The sequence below is a fragment of the Thalassophryne amazonica genome, chromosome 2 (assembly GCF_902500255.1).
Source record: "Thalassophryne amazonica chromosome 2, fThaAma1.1, whole genome shotgun sequence".
Taxonomy (NCBI): Eukaryota; Metazoa; Chordata; class Actinopteri; order Batrachoidiformes; family Batrachoididae; genus Thalassophryne; species Thalassophryne amazonica.
In genome coordinates this window covers 159,820,224-159,839,424 of record NC_047104.1, presented here as the reverse complement: position 1 = coordinate 159,839,424, position 19,201 = coordinate 159,820,224, and positions in this window count along the sequence as shown.

Genomic DNA, 19,201 nt, shown 5'->3' with positions numbered 1-19,201 from the left:
CTGAAAAGTTATCTTTTATAAAGCTAAACCACCCAAAAATTTAGTAGAGAAGCTTGAATCTTTGACTGGACTGGTTTGCTTGACGTGAGGACGTTTCGCTTCAAATCACAGAAGCTTCCCCAGCTAAAATTCTTGCTCTGGTGGTCTGACTTCTGTCTTGACTGTTGTAGGGAAGAATAATCAAGAAGTCACAAAAGCTGGAGTTTTAAACCTAACCAGACCCCTCCTACCGAGAGGCAGACTGCTATAGGCTAGTGACTAAACAATATCACTTTATAAAACTTCAGATGTGACGTTAATTTAAATAACTTGCCCGAAATTAGTTTGGGTAAAATTTTAACCACAAGTTAAAACTGTATGCTTCTGGATGACTTGGGCGATATTGGCAGCATATCAGTATGGGATCAAAAGAAATGATTTTTTTTTTTTTTTTGTGAACAGCTCTTCTTTGTCTGCAGAGAATAGAGCGGTTTCTTCTGGAACCAGCTCTCCTCTGTTTGCAGACGATAGAACTGTGCATGTACTACAAAACATTTAACAGGTAGTTACTCAACTGATTTTAGGTTTCATAAATGTTTGTAACTGTTAAGCTTTGTTTGCCACATCTGCAAAAATATGTTGGCAGTTTAAAAATTATCTGACCAAAACTTATTGGAAGATAACTGGTCCGATGTTGGTTTTCAAAGTTATCTGAAAAGCTAGTACAATAACGAAAACATTATCTTTGATGGCTAGCGGATTGGTGGAACTGTGCCCACCACTGGTTTTGCAGCAGATTTCCAAGGGACAGGTTCTTATTCTCTGTGCACAGTATTGTAGACAGTGTCCTTTGTTGCTCAATATTCACCTCACACTGAACCATCCCTGAACCATCCCTTAGTTATGCTGCTATAGACGTAGACTGCTGGGGGGTTCCCATGATGCACTGTTTCTTTTTCTTTTTGCTCTGTATGCACCACTCTGCATTTAATCATTAGTGATCGATCTCTGCTCCCCTCCACAGCATGTCTTTTTCCTGGTTCTCTCCCTCAGCCCCAACCAGTCCCAGCAGAAGACTGCCCCTCCCTGAGCCTGGTTCTGCTGGAGGTTTCTTCCTGTTAAAAGGGAGTTTTTCCTTCCCACTGTAGCCAAGTGCTTGCTCACAGGGGGTCGTTTTGACCGTTGGGGTTTTACATAATTATTGTATGGCCTTGCCTTACAATATAAAGCGCCTTGGGGCAACTGTTTGTTGTGATTTGGCGCTATATAAAAAAAATTGATTGATTGATTGATTGATGGACAATTTCCAGTTGGTCACAGTTGAGGCAGACTCCTGCTGGGTGTTTATGGATCCGTAGAAGAGTGTCATTAAGACCTGTGTGGTCTATCCTGAGACGGGCCAAGACTACTTCCTCTTTCCTGCTTCCAGCCACATCCATTCTACCTAAAACATCTTTATGGATTTGATGTAAGTGCCTTCCTGTATCATGCATATCCCAAAATTCCTGCCATAACTCCATAACCTTTGCTTTAATAACAGCTTTTCCATCAAACTTACTCAAGGGAATGTCCCAGTCAATTCTGTCCATTCTTAAAGATTGTTTGTCCAGGATGTCAACGTCCTCATTTCCATCAATCCAATCCAATCCAATCCAATCCAATCCACTTTATTTATAAAGCACATTTAAACAGACTCCAGTCTCCAAAGTGCTGCATAGCAAAAGCATAGACACACAAAATAGTAATAATAACAATAATAACAATAAAATAGATAAGATAAAATAATACATAAATAAATAAAACCATGATAAAACAATAAATTTCAATAAAATAAAAATATAATAAGACACAAGGACCGTACAACTCACGCGGTGTTAAAAGCCAAAGAATAAAAGTGGGCCTTAAGACGGGACTTAAAACACTCCACAGTGGGAGCAGATCAGACGTGTATGGGCAGAGCGTTCCAGAGTCTGGGATCGACCACTGAGAAGGCTCTGTCCCCTCGAGTTTTAAGTCTCGTCCTAGGCACCATGAGATGGGACTGGCCCTCGGACCTCAGAGCTCGTGCTGGAGTGTAAACCTGGAGGCAGTTGATGATATATTGCGGGGCCAGTCCATTCAGAGCTTTAAGAACAAACAAAAGTATCTTAAAATCAATTCTGAAACGTACAGGGAGCCAGGGAGCCATGTAGGGAATCCCTACATGAGCTGGTACTCAGAGGAAGCACAAAGAAACTCCCTTTTCACGCAGCCTCCATATCAAATAATAAATGTCGTATATAAAATCTGTTCTGCAAGACTTCCCTGATTCAACAGTCAGGAGAGCTGCTTGACTGTCAGAGGCAACCACTAATTTCTGCGACAGATTTTCCTCAGCCCAGTTAAGGACCATTAAGACAGCACACAGCTCAGAAGAATGCACAGAAAGATGATCAGATGTTCTTCTTTTTATACTGATTTTATGCTCTGGGATGAAAATTGCAGAACCAGTGTGGCCACTAACTGGGTCTTTAGAGCATCGATGAAAATGAAGAGAAAGTCTTTGTACTGTTCAAAATACTTCTGTACATGAAACCACTCTGGGGTGTTTTTCTCCCGGTTGAGCAGCTGGCCTGTACCCATATCAACTCTTGGGGAATCAAAAATCCAAGGGGGGCAGGCGAACGTGGCACTGTAGGGCAGAACTGGAGCTGGTGTATATTCATAGCTTCAGCTTTAGCATTCCCACCCAACCAAAGCTCCACGAATCAGTTTCCTGATGCTCCCAGCACTCCATCAAGACAGCTTTAGTTGAATGACTCTGAGCATGTCCCTGGAGATTGAGCCAATAGTTGATCATCAGTTGGAGTTGTCTCAACCTGAGAGGCATCTCCCCCACCTCAACTTGGAGTGCAGAATCAGAATCAGAATCGCCTTTATTGTCATTGTAATTTGCACTGCAACGAGATTTGAATGCAACTCCAAAAAATTGCTTTCCGTGGTGCGTGTAATTTTTAGCCAGTATAAAAGATAGTGAAATTTAACGGTAAATTATTCAGAGTATATGTACAACTAATATAAACATAAGGTAAAGTAAAATAAAATAAAACAAAATGTGGACCAAGTAAAATGGAAAACAAGAATTATATACACAACTGTGGAATCATATTGCACGGGAATATTGTACATGGTTTACAGATATTGCACAGGAAACTTGAAGGTGCGGATTAGAGTGATTTGTTATTATTCAGTGCAGTGATCGCTCTGGAGAAAAAGCTGTCCCTGAGTCTGTTTGTCCTAGTTTTGATTGACCTATACCGTCGGCCAGAGGGTCGTAGGTCAAACAGGTTGTTGCTGGGGTGGGATGTGTCCTTGCTGATGCTGGCAGCTCTGTTGAGGTAGTGAGAGCTGGCGATGTCCTCCAGGCTGGGCAGAGAGCAGCCAGTGATCCCCTGGGCCATTTTGATCACCCTCTCTCCTGTCTGCTGCTGAGCACCCCCCGTACCATGCTGTGATGCAGTATGTCAGGATGCTCTCGATGGTGGCTCTGTAGAACAACACCAGCAGCTTCTCCTCCAGATTGTTTCTCCTGAGCACCCTCAGGAAGTGGAGTCGCTGCTGGGCTTTCTTCACCACCACTGTGGTGTTGGCAGTCCAGGAGAGGCTGTCAGAGAGCTGCACTCCCAGGAACCTGATGGAGCTGACCCTTTCCACACAATCCCCGTGGATGTAGAGCGGGGCTGGGTCAGCCCTGTTCATCCTAAAGTCCAGGATTATTTCTTTTGTTTTTGTGGTGTTCAGCAGCAGGTTGTTAGCTGAACACCACGCTGTCAGTCGATTGACCTCGTCTCTGTAGTCGGTCTCATCCCCGCCGAGATGAGCCCAATCACTGTGGTGTCCTCCGCAAACTTTATGATGGTGTTTGTGGGATGGGTCGGAGAGCAGTCATGCGGGTAAAGGGTGAACAGGAGGGGGCTCAGTACACAGCCTTGACGGGAACCAGTGCTGAGTGTGATGGTGGAGGAAAGGTGGGGGCCAAGTTTCACGGACTGTGGGTGGGTTGTGAGGAAGTCCTTGATCCACTGGCAGATGGGGGTGGAGATGCCCAGATGTGTCAGTTTCTGGACCAGGATCTCCGGAATGATGTGGTTGAAGGCTGAGCTGAAGTCCAGGAAGAGCATCCTCACATAGCCCCCCTGGTACTCCAGGTGGCTCAGCGCGGTGTGGAGCGCTGTGGTGATAGTGTCCTTTGTGGAGCGGTTTGCCCTGTAGGCAAACTGGTGGGGGTCCAGAGTGGGAGGCAGACAGGCCCTGATGTGCTGAGAGACCAGTCTTTCAAAGCACTTCATGACCACAGGCGTAAGTGCAACAGGCCTGTAGTCATTTATGCTCTCCACTGCTGACTTCTTTGGGACTGGAATGATGGTGGAAGATTTGAGGCACAGTGGAATGATGGCCTGCGACAGGGACAGGTTGAAGATACAGGTGAAAACTCCAGCCAGTTGGTCAGCACACGCTTTGAGTACCCATCAGGGCCGGCCACCTTCCTGGGGTTCGCCGCCTTCAGCACACGTCTCACTTCGTGTTCCTGAAGTGTTAGCGTGCTAGTGCTGGAGGGTGGTGGGTGTGGAGTTGCTGCTGGTCTGTCTGCTTTGAAGTGGGCAAAGAAGCAGTTCAGCTCCTCTGCCAGCGAGGCGTCAAACCTAGCATTTCTTGGGCTGCTGCTTCTGTAGTTGGTTATATGATTTATTCCCTGCCACATCCTACTGTGGTCATTTACAGTGAAGTGGTCCTCTATCTTTTCCTTGTAGGCAGCCTTGGCCTCCCTGATGCCTCTTTTCAGATTGGACCTGGCCACGCTGTACAGGGCCCTGTCCCCTGATTTAAAGGCGGTGTTGCGGCTTTTTAATAGGGACTGGACTACGCTGTTCATCCAGGGCTTCTGGTTTGGAAAAACCCTGACCCTTTTGTTGATGGTGACAGTGTCAACACAGCTTTTAATGTAAGAGAGTACGGTGTCGGTGTCCTCCTGCAGGTTGTGACTGGAAAATAAATCCCATACAGTTTGTGAGAAGCAGTCCTGTAGCTGGGAGAGCGCTCCCTCAGGCCAGGTTTGGATTGTCTTTCGTTGTGGCTTTGTTTGCCTCAGCAGGGGGGTGTAGGTGGGGGTGAGGGACAGGCAGAGTTGGTCTGATCCAGCGAGATGGGGGAGGACAGTGACTTTGTACATGTGGTTGAGTAAACATGGTCCAAAGTATTTTCCCCTCTGGTGGTACACTTCATGTACTGGACGAATTTAGGGAGCACAGTCTTTAAACACGCTTGGTTGAAGTCACCAGCAACAATACAAACACCATCCGGGTGGCCAGCTGCTGTTTATTTACACAGGCAAGCAAGAGACTAAGGGCTGTGCTAACGTTAGCATCGGGTGGGAGGTAAACAGCAAACACAACGACTACTGTGAACTCCCTTGGGAGATAAAAAAGGTCTGCATGAGACTGCCAGCACCTCTAAATCAGGAGAACAGTGAGAGTCAATGACCCTGCTGCTGCAGCACCACTCGTGGTTCACATAAACACAGAGCCCTCCACCTCTGCACTTACCCCAATCACTGGTTCTGTCCTGCCGGTGTAGCGTGCGGCCTGCTAGCTCAACTGCAGCGTTGGGGATCAGCGGGTGAAGCCACGTCTCCCTTATGAAAATAATGCTGCAGTTCTGCACAAAGATGTTTGTGGCCATTTGTAGCTCCAATTCGTCCATTTTGTGTGTGATGGATCTGATGTTTGAGGGGAAGAGGCTCGGTAATGCTGGCCTGTGAGGTTGTTTACGTAGCCTAGCATCGGAGCCGGACTGACATCCTTGCACCAAATTGGAGAGCTAAGAGCTAAGAAAAACAAGCACCAAATTGGAGAGCTAAGAGCCGCTACACCCGTGCGCGCTGCCATCTTGCTCCAGTGCAGCCACTGGACTAGATTTAAATGCTCCACTACATGTTCTTAAAGCTTGTGCATGTTGTCTATCAGGTTTTACTAGATGGGATTCTGCAGCAGATATAAATGCAGGAGATCCATAATCCAGTGTGCTTCTCATCAAGGACTGGTAAATATTTAACAATGTCCCTCTAGCAGCGCCCCAGTCCTGCTCTGCCAAGCACCGAAGCAACTTATTGATCTTTTTGCACTTGGTCTGTATACGTCTACACAGTTTGATGTTTCCAGGTCAGTTTCTCATCAAAGATGGTGCCAAAGAATTTAAATCTATCTACTTGTTCAAGTACCTGCCCATACATCTTCAACATGATGTTTTTATGCTGCTTTGAAAAACATATAACCTGTGTTTTTGAGACTGACAGTCTAAAGGCCCATTATTACACCACTCCTCTGCATTTTTGTTTGTAAAAACTTCAAATTACGACCCCTAACCCATAGAGCTCCATTGTCAGCATAGAGGGACCTCCCTACATTCCCCTCCATCATTAATCATACTATTAAACAACACAGGGCTACACACACTTCCCTGCTGTGTTCCATTTTCTACATTGTAAGGATTTGATAGGTCAGATCCAACTCGGACCTCCATGGTTCTCCCTGCTAAAAAAAATCTAGAACCAAATTGTATAATTTGCCTTTTATTCCAAGTTTATCCAGTTTAATGAACAGCCCTTGCTTCCACAACATATCATATCCCTTTTCTCAAAGAAGACGGACACTACATGCTCCCTGTTAACGTGAGCCTTTTTTAATCTCTGATTCCAAATGCAGGACAGAATCCAGTGTGCTCCTTCCTCTACAAAAACCACTTTGAAAGGGACTGAACAAATTATTACTCTCCAAATGATAACTAAGTCTGTTTGTTATCATACGCTCCATTGTTTTGCCCAGCTGAGAGGTTAGCGCAATAGGCCAATAATTAGAAGGATCTAGTGCTTTCTTTCCTGGCTTGAGAATCAGCACTATAACAGCTTCTTTCCATGGAGTGGGAATTCTACCTGTTTCCCAAACAACAAAGTTTCAAGATTATTGCTAATGATGCGTCACTCATATGGGCAAGCATGACATAACATATCCCATCTTTACTCGGAGTTGATTGTCTCGTACTATTAAGGGCTTGCTTAAGTTCAAACATAGAAAAAGGTAAGTTCAGATATTCATTTGATATACTCTTCCTAAAATTTGCGCCAGGGTGCAATGCTAATGTGTCGTCTCTATATTTCCTTGCTGAATCTGACATGTTAGCTGAACTGTGCACTTGAACAACTGTGGTAGCAAGAACATCGGCCTTTTCTCTGCAGCCACACTACCATTATTTTCTAGAACAGGAATTGCTCCACTTCTTCGGACACCATTCATTTTCTTTTCCACTCCCCACACCTCTGACAAGTTTATGTTCCTTCCAGTATTATTACAGTACTGCCTCCAACAAACTTTTTTAGCTACTTTAATAGTTTTCCTAACCAGAGCTTGAGCCTTTTTATACTGAATGAGCGTCTCCAAGGAGTGACATATTTTTAATCTTTTAAAGACACTGTCCCTCATTCTAACAGCCTCTTTACACTCTGAATTTCACCAAGACACACTCTTCTTGACTATTCATCCTCCTGCTTTTGGAATAGCCACTTGTGCAGCTCAGTTAACAGAGGAAACCACTTCACTATTCAGCCACTCACCTTCTATGTGATCTAAGCCAAGAAATTTTAGGAACTCTTATCAAAAACAGCTTGAAACAGCTCCCACTTAGCTTTACCCAAAACCCACCTGGGCATGCTTGCTTCCTTCTCTTTCAGCATTCATATTCCTAAGCTTGTAATAATTGGAAAATAATCACGACCTACAGTGGACTTCTTAAAAACCTCCCAGGTCGTGACACCTGCCACTTTGTTGGAGTTATCTGTAGATACACTGTTTTATTTTATCATGCATGTTTTGTGTTGTCTGCTCTGGTAGAAAGTAGTTCTCTCTGCTCTGATAAAGTGTACTGTACTGATGTGATGGGTGAAGGTTACTTAAGATATGTGACATGAAGTGTTTCTGCAAGTTGTGGTATCTCTGTGTGCACGCTAAGCTCTTTTTCAGGATATGTGAAGATGACCCAGGCAGAATGCAGCCGTAAGCGGAGCAGTGAGATAAAGAATAGAGAATTGAATGTTCCAACCACAGTGTGATTATGATACATTAGTCCTTGTGTCAGAAGAAGTGTGATTAATTGATAGATGTCTTAAACACATCTTAATCGAGCCCAAGATTAAAAAGGTTCTGAACGTCCTGAATGTATTGTGCAATCAGCGGTTCTGCGGCAACAGCTCACGCGCTATCACTCCTCCCCTTAGGAGCTGTACCGCCCATGTATGTAGGGAAGTCCTTAATAAAAAGAGCGGGAGCGCAGGCCAGACTTTAGTGTAGCTTTGGTGTACAGCCTGACTGCACTCCTCGCGAGCAAAAATTGACTTTCTGTCTCACTGGTGTTTCTTGACTCTGTTTGTCTTATCAAGGTTTTAAGAATGTTTGGAGGCGAAAATACCCAACATTGACTGGGGGCTCGTCCGGGATCTCAACAACACCGGAGGTGTCCGGCGGAGGTCGTCAAGTCCAGACGAAAATCCTTGGCCAAGGTCTGATCGATTGATCGTGTCTGCAATTGTCGACCGCCGTTGGCATCGTCTGGTTGACAAGATTTTCCCGAAGAAGACAGGCAGGAAGTCGAGTCAGTGAGTAGAATTTCTTTGTAAAAGTACTGAATGAGTGGTGATCAGATCATATAAAACAGTTAAACTCCGTAAGCGATGGCGTGGAATCGTCTGTTAATGTAACACAGTTAAACTCCGCGGGGAGGGCGGACTCCTCTACGGTAGCGAGGAACGCACGCAGTTAAATTCCGAAGGAGGGTACGGACTCCTCTGTTTTAATACGTAAAGGAAATACCGGTTAGAAATAAGTGCACAGTGAAAAGGCAGTTAAACCTCGCAGGGATGGTGGACTCCCCTAATGCAGGACATTAGTTAAATTCCACGGGAGGGCGAGCTCCCCTGGCCTAAGAATACGCGTACGGTTATTAAAAGTGTTTCTATGTATTTGTGTAAATAAAATAACTGTGTGTGAGTGTAATAAAGGTGACTGAGTGAGAGTGTGGAGTCACTTTGACTCCCCTCTATGAAAATCTCACAGGAAAGTAAGTAGTAAGTTTTGAGAAGAAGCAAAGGCAAGGCCTTCCCGTGCCCTCCGGGGTGGCGAAAGGGAACGCACTTCTCAGAATAGTTGATTACTACCCTGTGATTGTAACAACACCAGTGGATTAGGACCCTGTAGGGGCAAAACCATCACTGGTCTAAAACGTTCTGAAAACACAAAATGGGAAAATCTAACAGTAAAAATGAGAGACCTAAGTCCCGGGACGATCTAAAAACAAAAGATTGGATATACATGAATAAAATTGATCCAAATTCAACAAAACACTTAGATAAGTGGATAAAAGATCATGGATTTGATGGACGCCTGCAGAAAGAGTCATTAACTAAACTAAAGAACAGTATTGAGAAAAAGTGTGGAACAAGTGAAAGAAAAAAAAAAGGAAAAAAAGAAGGTCAAGGTGAAATTGTAGCATGGGAAAGAGAAGTTGAGAAACGAAAGAAGGGCCTTAGAGAAGCAAAGGAAAGACAGAAAGAAACAGTAAATGATAAGAAGGAGCAGGGGAACGTGATGTTTCACAGACAAGAAGATAATGAGACAGGGCCTGCGGCTCCAAAAGTAGAAATGGTAGTAAAATTGGATACTACAAAACACAGTTAGCCAGAAGCTGAAATAAAGGAGAATAAACTCTATCCAGATTTACCACAGGGACAACCCCCATCATATGTAGACCCTACACAACACGTCATGAGAACACGATCCAAAACACCAAAAGATGAAGAAAAACAACCTGGACCATCAGCCCCACCGGCTGATCAGGAACCAGGTGGATCAGGAGTCTATCCAATGATTCATGTGGCAAATCCACATACGTCAGGACCAAGAACTATTCTTGTGTACCGAACTTGGACACAAGCAGACGTTAAGGCAGCTGTGGAAGGTGTAACTCCCCCACGAGAAGATGTAGCCCAGTACATTATTGACGTAACCGCTTTGGTTAAATCCTACAATCTTAGAGGGGATGAAGTTCAACAAGTCATAATGGCAACTGTGACAAAGGATTGGGCTGATGTAAAAGGAGATTGGGATCCTGCAGAGGCAGACCACACTCCATTAGCCCATGATAGTCAGGAATTGGAAGATCGATTGGCTGCACTATTGCTGAGAATTAAGCAGAAATACCAGCAGAAGTCAAATTACACAGAAATAAATCGCACAAAACAGAAAGATGATGAACCATTCGAAGACTATCGACATCGAATGGAAAAAGTTTTTAAAGTGCACAGTGGTCTTCTACCACTGAAAAATGATAGCGTGTATGAACAACAATTGACAAATGCACTCCATGCCAACTCCAGATCAGATATCCAAGCATGGGTAGACAAACACATGATAACGCTCCCAACAGCTGGGTTACAAGAGTATGTAGACCACGCCATACACGCAGAAAGAAATCTGAAAACAAAAAAGGCAGCCCGCTACTGTATATACAAATTTGGCCCAGGCCTGGCAGTGCTCTTTGGATCTGTCGGAATTGAGACAAACTGAACAATTATTGGAGGAAGGTCTGATGACCTGTGAAAACAGAGAACATGTAGTAATGATGTCACCTAAAGATCTACACATAACTATACTATTCACTCCACGAAAGGATGAAAGGTATGGAGCAGGATTTCTGAAAATTCCATCAGAATTACAGACAGTAGCACACCTATACACAGACAGAAAAACCACCTCTGTGTGTAGTGTAGTGCTGACCCAAAGTGCAGACAAATGGTACAGAGGAAAACCTGAGGCTGTGCCGCATATTTCACTGATAAGGGCAGACACTCAGTCCTGGAAGGACCTTGGAAGAATTGTTAAAATAGCTGAAGAAGCAACTGATTGGCATGAAGTAGATGCAATGTCTGTGTGGGATTTCAGTCCATCTACAGGCTTGTATCGGAAATACAAGTTTGTAAGTGCTTGGACGACACCGGTGATACATGAAGTAGATCTGGATGATTGAAATTTAACAACATCTGTGTTGTTGACACAGGAAGATGAGACTTTATTGGCCAAACTGCCTCCTCATCTCTGGGTGAATGCACCCACAGATGTAGGACTGTTGAAAAATATTCCGCCAGTCAAAATTAAGCCACGATCTGATTGGAGACCACGGATCAAACAATATCCGTTAAAACCTGAAGCAGAAAAAGGAAATGATGACTTTTCTAGGTATCTGTAATTATTGCAGAGCCTGGATTCCATGTTATGCAGAGATGGTGCAGAAATTGCAGGATTTAATACACTCTATACCAATGGATATGACTGACAAAATACAGTGGAATAAAGAAGCTGAAGAACAGTTTACAGCTCTTAAACAAGAACTTGTGAGTTCCACAGTATTATCTCTGCCCAATTATGCCAAGCCATTCACTCTCATGGTGGACACAAAACGGGGATTCATGTGTGCAGCTACAACAACATGGTAATAAAAATAAACCAGTTGGCTATTATTCCAAACATTTGGATACATTCTTATCGCCTGCTAGACAGACAATGAACCATTAATAGATTCTGACCTTTTATTGGATATGCAAAAACAGGCACCAGCGCAGGAACGACATTTGTGGTTGAAAAATGGGGCAACCCCAAACCCCAAAGGACTTTATTGTGTACATAACAAACCCATCCTACCCAAAAGCTTATTCAAAGCAGCTGCAATTGCGACACATGGGTGTGTCGACAGGGGGGATGGTATATATGGTAGACCAATACTTTACTACCTATGGATTTAATTTATACTCAAAAAATTTTTGTAAAGCCTGTGTTACCTGATTGAAACACAACCCACAGGGAAGTATAAGACCCCGGAGAGGGCAATTCCCAAAACCACAGTATCCTTTTCAAATTGTTCATATGGACTTTATTGAACTAAATCGATGTGGACCTTATCAATACTGTCTAGTATTAATTGATGCCTTTTCAAAATGGGTAGAAATTGTTCCATCACAAAAAGCAGATGCTTTAACAGTAGCAAAAGCACTGTGTAAGACAATTATTCCGTATTATGGAATACCAGAGACATTGTACAGTGATAATGGAACACATTTTGTAAATGAAGTTGTACAAAGAGTAGCAGAACACATGAAAATTAAGTTAAAACATCATTGTGCTTACCACCCACAAAGTGCAGGATTAGTGGAAAGGACAAAGGGCACAATAAAAATAAGATTAAGGAAATGTATAGAAGAGACAAAACGAACCTGGATTGAATGTTTGGACCTAGTAAAATTGTATATGAGAATAACACCAACACCATCAGGTTTAACACCATTTGAGATACTTTATGTTGTGTGGGCCGCTGAAGAGGAGGTACTGCTGGCCCACCACCACCAGAGGGCGCCCTGCCTGGAGTGCGGGCTCCAGGCACCAGAGGGTGCCGCCGCCCCACAGGAGCAGCCTCGGTAACAGCTGTCACCCATCACCTGAGACAGCTGACGGCAATTATCACTGGGGTATATCAGCAGGACGGCATCTCCACCTCATCGCCGAGATATCGTTTCTACCAGAGAGGTAACGTATCAAAGCTACGGAGTGTATCTTTTTGGATTTGTGCTTAGTTTGTGGATTACTGTTCCAACGAGAGGTGGAGGTAACTTCCCTGCTGTTCGGAGTTCTGGGTGCAAACGCGCCCCCATCTAACTGTCCTTTGTTCCTCGCCAGCAGTACCAGGTCCGACACGCGGAGGCAGTGGCCACCTGGGAGTTCGGGACTTGGCGGCTCCAGTATTCCCGGGGTCCTGTGGCGGAGGAAGCCGTGTGGTTCCGGTCTTACCTTGGAGAGGCGTCTCCTATCTTCGAGCCTGCCCACACGACACTTTTGTGAATTGACTGTTGTCCATTGCTGTGATTGGTTGTATTCGTTGTGCACATTCACAACAGTAAAGCTTGTTATTTTGACTTACTCCATTGTCCGTTCATTTGCGCCCCCTGTTGTGGGTCCGTGTTCCTACACTTTCCCAACAGGATATCTCGGCCAGCGTCATGGATCCCGAGGGGCGTCAACCGGCTGTTGAACGGCCAATGGAAGAACAGGACGCGCAGGCGTCCGCGGGAGGGGTAATCGGTGAGTTGCAGCGGATCCTCACCGCTTTCACGACTCGGTTGGATTTCATGACCGAGCAGAACGTCCTCCTGAACCGCAGGGTGGAGGCTCTCGCCGCGCAGGTGGAAGCGCGCCCTCCGGGCGCCGCTGCGGCTCTCCCTCCCGTAGATCCTGTGCGTAACGTTGACGTTCCACTGGTTGTTCAACGACCTCTCCCTCCCCCGGAAGCATACATAAGCCCTCCAGAGCCGTACGGAGGCTGTGTGGAGACGTGCGCGGATTTTCTGATGCAGTGTTCGCTCATCTTCGCACAGCGTCCCGTTATGTACGCGACCACTGCTAGTAAAGTAGCTTATGTCATAAACCTGCTTCGCGGTGAGGCACGCGCTTGGGCTACAGCGCTCTGGGAGCAGAATTCACGGCTCCTTCTGACATACGATGGGTTTGTGAGGGGGCTCAGAACCGTGTTCGATCACCCTAATAGGGGCGAGACCGCTTCAACCGTGCTACTGTCAATGAGACAGGGGCGCCGGAGCGCAGCTGTTTATGCAGTCGACTTCCGCATCGCGGCTGCGAGATCCGGCTGGAATAACACTGCCCTCCGCGCCGCCTTTGTAAACGGACTGTCTTTGGTTCTCAAGGAGCACCTGGTGGCTAAGGACGAACCGCGGGATTTAGACGGGCTTATCGATGTTGTCATACGGTTGGACAACCGGTTAGAAGAACGTCGGCGGGAACGAGACGAAGGGCGTGGCCGGGCACGCGCCGTCCCTCTCCCTTCCGGTTCCGACCGCGCTCCGCCTTCCCCACGCTCCACGGCCCCTGCGCTCCGTGGGGCCACAGCTCCCCCTACTGACGAAGCTATGGACACGAGTAGGGCAACATTTAGGGCACCAGCTGCACAGAGGAGACGGGCCCATGGAGCTTGTTTTGTTTGTGGTGCACTAGAGCACCATGTGAGAGACTGCCCCGAGCGGTTACAACACCAACGCCCGCCCCTAGAGACTGGGCTAGGGGTGGGCCGAGACATTCACGTGGGACACACCCACATTGCTACACGACTCCCAGTCACGATCCTGTATGAGGATTTAACCCTGAAGGCCCCAGCACTGGTGGACACGGGCTCTGAGGGGAATCTGTTGGACTGCAGATGGGCCAGGGAGATAGGGCTCCCTCTGGTGGCGCTTACCTCGCCTGTGCAGGTTCGAGCGCTAGATGGCTCCCTGCTCCCTCCGATCACACATAAGACACCACCTGTAATTCTGGTGGTGTCAGGAAACCACCGGGAGGTGATCGAGTTTTTTGTGACTCAGGCCACTTCCCGTGTGGTTTTAGGCTTTCCCTGGATGTTGAAGCACAATCCCCGGATTGATTGGCCGTCCGGGGTAGTGGTTCAGTGGAGCGAGACCTGCCATCGGGTGTGTCTAGGTTCCTCGGTTCCTCCCGGCTCCCAAGCTAAGGAGGAGGTCAGAGTCCCGCCCAATCTGGGGACGGTGCCGGTGGAGTACCACGACCTTGTCGACGTGTTCAGCAAGGATCTGGCGCTCACACTCCCCCCCCCCCACCGTCCGTACGATTGTGCCATCGATTTGGTTCCAGGCAGTGGGTTCCCGTCCAGTAGACTGTACAACCTCTCACGGCCTGAGCGCGAATCAATGGAGACCTACATCCGGGACTCGTTAGCTGCCGGGTTGATCCGAAATTCCACCTCCCCGATGGGCGCAGGTTTCTTTTTTGTGGGTAAAAAAGATGGCGGACTTCGTCCATGCATCGATTATAGGGGGCTGAACGAAATCACGGTTCGCAACCGATACCCGTTACCCCTGTTGGATTCGGTGTTCACGCCCCTGCATGGAGCCAAGATTTTTACCAAGCTTGATCTTAGAAACGCGTATCATCTGGTTCGGATCCGAAAGGGAGACGAGTGGAAGACGGCATTCAACACCCCCTTAGGTCACTTTGAGTACCTGGTCATGCCGTTCGGCCTCACAAACGCCCCCGCGACGTTCCAAGCCTTGGTTAACGACGTATTGCGGGACTTCCTGCACCGGTTCGTCTTCGTATATCTAGACGATATACTCATCTTTTCTCCGGATCCTGAGACTCATGTCCGGCATGTACGTCAGGTCCTGCAGCGGTTATTGGAGAACCGGCTGTTCGTTAAGGGCGAGAAGTGTGAGTCTCACCGCACCTCTTTGTCCTTCCTGGGGTTCATCATCTCCCCCAACTCCGTCGCACCTGATCCGGCCAAGGTTGCAGCGGTGAGAGACTGGCCCCAACCCACAAGCCGTAGGAAGCTGCAACAGTTCCTCGGCTTTGCGAATTTCTACAGGAGGTTCATTAAGGGCTACAGTCAGGTTGTTAGCCCCCTGACAGCCCTGACCTCACCAAAAGTCCCCTTCACCTGGTCGGATCGTTGCGAGGCCGCGTTCAAGGAGTTGAAACGGCGCTTCTCGTCTGCACCCGTTCTGGTGCAGCCCGATCCTAGTCGCCAGTTAGTGGTTGAAGTGGACGCCTCGGACTCAGGGATAGGAGCTGTGCTGTCCCAGAGTGGGAAGACCGATAAGGTCCTTCATCCGTGTGCCTATTTTTCCCGCAGGTTGACCCCGGCTGAACGGAACTATGACGTCAGCAACCGAGAACTCCTTGCGGTGAAAGAGGCAAGGGCTGCAGTCCTGGACTTCTGTCACGGCTCTAAGCTCTCCTGTCATCCAGGGGTGCGAAGAACCGTGGCAGTTGTCCGGCAGCGCTTCTGGTGGGCGTCCCTGGAGGCCGACGTCCGGGACTATATCCAGGCCTGTACCACCTGTGCCAGGGGCAAGGCCGACCATCGCAAGGCTCCGGGACTGCTACAGCCGCTGCCCGTGCCTCATCGCCCCTGGTCCCACATCGGCCTGGATTTTGTCACGGGCCTCCCGCCGTCCCAGGGAAACACCGTGATCCTCACGATAGTGGACCGATTCTCCAAGGCGGCCCACTTCGTGGCCCTCCCGAAGCTCCCAACGGCCCAGGAGACAGCGGACCTCCTGGTCCACCACGTCGTCCGCCTGCATGGGATACCATCAGACATCGTCTCCGATCGCGGTCCCCAGTTCTCCTCGCATGTCTGGAGGAGCTTTTGCCGGGAACTGGGGTCCACGGTCAGTCTCTCGTCCGGGTATCACCCCCAGACCAACGGGCAAGCAGAGCGGGCCAATCAAGAAATGGAGCAAACACTGCGTTGTGTGACAGCCGCGCACCCGGCGGCCTGGAGTACTCATCTGGCCTGGATCGAGTACGCCCACAACAGTCAAGTGTCATCAGCCACCGGCCTCTCCCCCTTTGAGGTGTGTTTGGGGTATCAGCCCCCGTTGTTCCCGGTGGTTGAGGGAGAGGTCGGTGTGCCCTCGGTCCAGGCCCACCTGCGGAAGTGCCGTCGGGTGTGGCGTGCCGCCCGTTCTGCTTTGTTGAAGGCCCGGATGAGGGCGAAGACCCATGCAGACCGGCGGCGGACCCCGGCCCCTACGTATCGCCCCGGGCAGGAAGTGTGGTTGTCCACAAAGGACATCCCACTACAAGTGGCCTCCCCTAAACTACAGGACAGGTACATAGGACCGTTTAAAATCCTCAAGGTCATCAATCCCGCCGCAGTGAGGCTTCAGCTTCCAGCCTCACTGCGGATCCATCCTGTATTTCATGTGTCGAAGCTCAAGCCCCATCACACCTCGCCCCTCTGTACACCCGGTCCGGCACCACCTCCTGCCCGGATCATCGATGGCGAGCCGGCTTGGACAGTGCGCCGGTTGTTGGACGTCCGTCGGATGGGCCGGGGCTTTCAATATCTGGTGGACTGGGAGGGGTATGGTCCCGAAGAACGCTCCTGGGTGAAGAGGAGCTTCATCCTGGACCCGGCCCTCCTGGCCGACTTCTACCGTTGCCACCAGGAGGCGCCCGTTGAGGGGGGGGTCCTGTTGTGTGGGCCGCTGAAGAGGAGGTACTGCTGGCCCACCACCACCAGAGGGCGCCCTGCCTGGAGTGCGGGCTCCAGGCACCAGAGGGCGCCGCCGCCTCACAGGAGCAGCCTCGGTAACAGCTGTCACCCATCACCTGAGACAGCTGACGGCAATTATCACTGGGGTATATCAGCAGGACGGCATCTCCACCTCATCGCCGAGATATCGTTTCTACCAGAGAGGTAACGTATCAAAGCTACGGAGTGTATCTTTTTGGATTTGTGCTTAGTTTGTGGATTACTGTTCCAACGAGAGGTGGAGGTAACTTCCCTGCTGTTCGGAGTCCTGGGTGCAAACGCGCCCCCATCTAACTGTCCTTTGTTCCTCGCCAGCAGTACCAGGTCCGACACGTGGAGGCAGTGGCCACCTGGGAGTTCGGGACTTGGCGGCTCCAGTATTCCCGGGGTCCTGTGGCGGAGGAAGCCGTGTGGTTCCGGTCTTACCTTGGAGAGGCGTCTCCTATCTTCGAGCCTGCCCACACGACACTTTTGTGAATTGACTGTTGTCCATTGCTGTGATTGGTTGTATTCGTTGTGCACATTCACAACAGTAAAGCTTGTTATTTTGACTTACTCCATTGTCCGTTCATTTGCGCCCCCTGTTGTGGGTCCGTGTTCCTACACTTTCCCAACACTTTATGGACGACCATATCGTCTACCAATTTTTGACATGGATACTAAAACAGCAGATGAGGAACAAACATTAGCAGATTTTATGAAAAAGACATTAACACAGAAAGAGATAACTTAAACACATTTACTGCCGAATAATTTTGATCTTCCACAGGACGGCCTTCCAGTAGTCCAGCCAGGAGACTGGGTGTTCATCAGAGTGATTAAGAGGAAGAACTGGTCCAGTCCTCGTTGGGAAGGTCCATACCAAGTGCTGTTAACAACACCAACTGCAGTAAAGATAGCGGAGAGATCAACGTGGATACATCTAAGTCACTGTAAGATACAGCGTGTGTTGGCTGCCTCCACAGTGTAAGGGGAAGTCTGGCTACAAAGGGAGTCTATTTAATTAGCAATAGATTGTCTCAATGCCAGTGAAGCAGGGAGATCCTTGCACTATTAGGTGAGGTGGCTAACAACACTGTATCCTAGCAATCATGACTGAACTACAGCAGACCCCGGAGCAGCGTGCTCAGCGCCGCCGCTGCCGGACTGCTGGTAGGGCAGCCGGTTGCGTTGTGATCTTACTGTGTTTCGTGCTCCTCGGATTCCTGGCCTGGTGGTTGACCCAAGAATTGCAGCTCACTGTGGACCGAGCCAGAGAACAACGCAAGCAACGTCAGAAGAGGTTTATTCATAATGTGAATGAGACAGATGGACACCCTCATATATACCATACTAATTTGTGGTACAGAGATGTTCATTTATTGGCTATGGAATTACGTTACTAATTGTTATGTTTGTTCGCAAATGCCTATATCCTCAACACACCCAGCTCTGACGGCTAAACCGTACCCTGCTAGGGTGACAGAATGTCTTATCATACGGATGCATAATCAAACTGTATTTCGGGGGCAACAGTTCTCAGCAAATCTGACAAGACGTAACACCACTTGCCTCAGTGCAACCACTTATATGATAGGGATTTCAACAGAGGACATACAAGCGTGCCCAAGTGCTGCTCTATTGACTAGACTGAAGGGAAATGCAAAAATATCATCACGTTAAATTGTCATCACAACGGCCATTCCCGATTTGCTTTTACAGGACAGGGAATAAAACTGTAGGTAAAATTAAGAAACGTCTGTGTACCCAAACGTATGTTTTATCAAATAATTTAAGCCTAACCAAAACATAATATGTGGATGGTACATATCTTCATCACATTGGACGGGGATGTAATTATACAGGCTCCTGTCCATGGGGAACGGATGAAGCATGTGCTTATGTTAGTAAGTTTTTGCTACCACCTGTAAATGGTACTCCGGTGTATGATGACATCTGTTGGCTTTGTGGTTCCAGACTGTACATGAGTCTCCCACCAAATTGGGGTGGTGTGTGTGCACCTACCCAGGTGACTGACCATACA